We start from the raw sequence: 4,878 nt of genomic DNA on the forward strand, positions 1-4,878 counted from the left end.
ATCCGGATATAACCAACTACAAGTGCTAGGGGAGGATGTTCCGAAGACAGCCTTCCGAACTCGTTATGGGCACTACAAATTCGTAATGATGTCGTTCGGATTAACAAACACGCATGCAGTATTCATGGACTTAATGAACAGGGTGTGTCGTCTTTACTTGGATCAGTTCGTCATCGTCTTCATCGATGGCATACTTATCTACTCTCGTAGTAAGGAAGAGCATAGTAAAAATCTGCGACAAGTCTTAGAAACATTACGTTTGGAGAGGCTCTACGTGAAGTTCTCGAAATGTGAATTTTGGATCAGACGAGTTGAATTATTAGGGCACGTGGTTAGCAAAGACGGAATACACGTGGACCCCTCTAAAATCAATGCCATTGAGAACTGGTCAGCACCGAAGACGCCTACAGAAATTCGGCAATTTCTAGGCCTCGCTGGCTACTATTGAAGGTTCATTCAGAACTTCTCCCGCATTGCGAAACCTCTTACAACACTGACCTAGAAGAGCGTGGCCTTTGACTGGGAAGAGAAGCAGGAAAGTGAGTTTCAAACGCTCAAACAAGCCTTGTGCACCACACCAATACTATCTCTCCCCGAAGGAATAGAAGACTTCGTTGTCTATTGTGATGCATCAAATCAAGGGCTTGTACGTGTTCTGATGTAGCGAGGTAAGGTCATCGCCTATGCCTCGAGACAGCTAAAGACACATGAGGTCAATTACACGACCCACGATCCTGAACTGGGAGCAGTTGTGTTTGCTCTGAAGATCTGGAGACATTACCTGTACGGTAGGAAAAGCACTATCTTTACAGACCACAAAAGCTTACAACACATATTCGACCAGAAGGAGCTCAACATGAGGCAACGACGGTGGGTCGAGCTACTCAGTGATTATGAATGCGAAATCCGTTATCATCCGAGTAAAGCCAATGTAGTAGCTGATGCCCTAAGTCGGAAGGAATATTTTGGTCGTAGAGTTAAATTATTGACTATGACTATTCATTCGCACTTTTCCACACAAATTAAGGCGGCTCAGCTCGACGCTTTGAAGCCTGAAAATGTGGCGGGTGAATCCCTGAGAGGGGTGGATAAGAACTTGGAGGTTAAGGGTGGCGGAGCTTATTATTTCATGGACCGGATCTGGACCCCGAAACTTGGTGGTTTCAGAGACTTGGTCATGAATGAGGCGCGCAACACTTGTTATTCCGTGCACCCGGGTTCAGATAAGATGTATCTGGATCTTAAAAAGTGATACCGGTGGCCTAACATGAAAGCAGAGATTGCTACCTTCATGAGTAAATGCCTTACTTGCACAAAGGTCAAGGTCGAATACCAGAAACCCTCCGGTCTACTACAACAGCCCGAGATACCGGAATGGAAGTGGGAGTGGATCACTATGGATTTCATAACCAAGTTTCCCAAGACATCGGGTGGACTTGATATCATATGGGTCATCGTCGACAGATTGACCAAGTCTGCACACTTCCTGCCTATCAAAGAAACAGACAAGATGGAGAAACTTACAAGAACTTACATTAGAGACATTGTACGATTTCATGGTGTTCCCTTATCCATTATCTCAGACGGAGATAGTAGATTCACTTCGAGATTCTGGCAGTCGTTACAAAGTTCCTTTGGAACTAGGCTGGACATGAGTACAGCCTACCATCCACAGACCGATGGGAAAAGTGAGAGAACTATCCAAACCTTGGAAGATATGTTGCGAGACTGTGTAATCGACTTTGGGAAAGCATGGGATACTCATTTACCCCTTGTCGAATTTTTCTACAACAACAGTTATCACACGAGCATAAAGGCTGCTCCACTCGAGGCCCTCTATGGCCGAAAGTGTAGATCCCCTCTGTGCTGGGATGAGGTGGGTGATACTCAGTTAGCTAAAGGACGAGTTCCTGATAGCACTCTCACAGGTCTGGAGATCATACAGGAAACAACGGAGAAGATCGTTCAGATCCATGAACGATGAAAGCCTCCAGAGACCAACAAAAAAGCTATGCTGATAAACGTAGGAAATCGTTGGAATTCCAGGTGGGTGACCATGTTCTATTGAAGGTCTCACCCTGGAAGGGCTTGATACGCTTCGGAAAGCGTGGAAAGCGAAATCCAAGGTACATTGGGCCTTTCGAGATTCTCGCAAGAATTGGCCCTGTAGCTTACAAACTTAACTTACCGCACGAACTCAGTAACGTACATGCTACCTTTCGCGTATTGAACGTGAAAAAGTGTCTGTCCGACGAGAATCTTGTTATCCCACTCAACGAAATCGAGATCAACGAGAGCCTCAACTTCGTGGAAGAACCAGTAGAGATCAAGGACCGGGAGGTCAAGAAAACGAAACAAAGCTGTATCCTGATAGTGAAGGTTTGCTGGAACGCCAAGCGAGGACCAGAACTCACTTGGGAGCGAGAGGATCAGATGAAACTGAAATACCCTCGTCTTTTTTACTTAGTTATTTGTAACTACTTATTTGCTTAAAATCTAATTTTGGAAGGAAATTCCTTCTAAGGAGGGGATGATGTGATAACCCGAAATTTCTATTATGTACAACATATCAATTCAATAGAAGTCAGAACAGTTACTGTTAATTTTCAGACTTTTTAGAATAATTTTGAGTATTTTAGGAATAACACTTTAGGAGATATCAGGAGAGAGGATGCACTAAGGTTTATTGTGCAACAATAAAGTCCCGACACATCAAAATATTGGAGTTTACCGCTGTAAACTCCAAGGAAGGGGGTATATAAGTGACACTTAGTCATTTATACCATTTTTCCACCTTTTCAAGAACAAATCTCAAACTCTCTCAAGTATCATCCAATTTTTCTTCAAGATATTCAATCTAGTAAGTGTTTCTAGCTCTTTCAAGTTAGGATATCACTTAATATAGTGTTTTAATGTAACATCTGGAATTTCAGGTATTATATTTATTCTTTTATTTTGAGTTTTGTGGAAGAACTCGGCGAGTTGGTGCATAGACTCGTCGAGTAGAGACGCGATTTCTCACCCGGATTAATGACCGGACTCGACGAGTCGCATTGGTGGACTCGGCGAGTCTGCGCTGTTTAATGAAACCCTAATTTCTCGGGTTTGGGGCCTATTTAAAGGGCCTTATGGCCGTCATTTGTGCTCACCAGTCCCCAGAGCGAAACCCTAGTGAGCTTGAGCGTTTGGAGTGAGAGAAGGAGCCATTGTTGACCTTGAGGTTGTTATCTAGCAAGGGAAAGGAAGCTATAGCCAAGGGGAAACAAGAGGATCAACTTCCAGAAGATCATAGGTCTAGAACATCACGTTTGAGGTACTATTTTCGAACCATTTTCTGTTAAGGTGATGTTCATGTTGATTTAGGGCTTATTGAGCCCTTTTGTGGCTAGATCTAGTGCTTCCTTGGTCCCTTAAGCGAGTTAGGTTCTGGATCTGGACCCTTGGAGGTCCAAAGTGTCCCTTTGTCCAAGCTTTTTATTAATCCATGGAGGTTTTGGTTTGGGATCTTTGTGCTTGAGGTCAAAACACCATTTATGAGTCATTAGGCGTGTTATGAGCACCAAGACATGAACTTTACGTGATAAATAAGCTTGGAAGGACTGGATCTCTGAGTTAGTGGAGCGGATCTGACCTCAGAAGGTCGTTTGGGGTTGTGCATGGATTGCACTTGCCGACTCCATTTCTAGACTCGACGATTTGGTGCGGGTTGTTCAGTGATTTCGAACCAGGGGTTGAGTAACCGAGTCGGGTGAGTGACACGGTGAGTCGGAAGGGACTCAGAGGAATCGGGTCCCCGTAGAGACTCGGCGAGTCCACGCCAGACTCGGCGAGTTGAGTTGACCGTTAACCAATGACCAGAGTTGACCGGTGTTGACTTGATAGGGTTAGTCAACCTTAGTTGGGAAAGTGTTAATTAGAGATGTATTGTGTTATAGGAGGACTATAGCTCGGGAGATCGAGCACTAGTGATCTCAGGGATTTACGAATTACCGAGATACGTAAGGTGAGTCTTCTCACTATACCTTACCTTGAGTAGGTAATTAGAGTTATGTGACAGAGTATTTGTATGCTATATGTATGCTATGTGTTGTACTGCATTATTTCTATGTGATTTATGCTATGGATGTTTATAGAGTTGGAACTGGAAGGTTCACAGAGTTAGAACCAGAGGGTTCACAGATTAGGGTCCACGGACCCACAGAGTTATAGCCTCGAGTGGCTAATATGTGCTATGTGTGGTATTTTGGGGAACTCACTAAGCTTCATGCTTACAGTGTTTGGTGCTTTTTGTTTCAGGTACTAGTGAGGATCGCGGGAAGGCGCCGGCCTGATCAGTACACACACGGGATTTTTATGTTATGAGATCTTGGGATTTTTATATGCTACTAAATCGAGTTTCAAACAATGATGTTTTTATGAATATTGAATGAATTGTGTCTTGTATAAAATGCGAAAAATTGTTTGAAATTTACGGTGTTACAAGTTGGTATCAGAGCCTTGGTTTGAGGGATTCGTGTACACCTTCAGGCGTATTTGAACTCAAACTGAGGATTTGAGAAATATTTTCAAAAAGAGTAAAAGATTTTTGGAAAACGCAGAGCAGAGTCGTGTGTACGATCAGTCCGCGCCCGAACGGTGATTTCCCAAGATACCCTTATATTATATGTTATGATATTGATATGATGTATTCTCATGCTAGAGTGGGCTAGGTACTCCTATTAGGACTAGAGTGGCCTGATTTGTGATGCCTTAGCCTAGGGAGAGGTAAACTGCTATGAGATGCTTGAGAGTGAGTAGGTAGCAGCAAGGAGCTTATGAGAGATCTGTTAGAGAGTGGATTATGCATAATAGAGTACTTGGAACTTGGGATCCGAAGAG

The sequence above is a fragment of the Lactuca serriola genome, chromosome 3, assembly GCF_051521515.1.
Source record: "Lactuca serriola cultivar US96UC23 chromosome 3, Lser_US96UC23_V15, whole genome shotgun sequence".
NCBI lineage: Eukaryota > Viridiplantae > Streptophyta > Magnoliopsida > Asterales > Asteraceae > Lactuca > Lactuca serriola.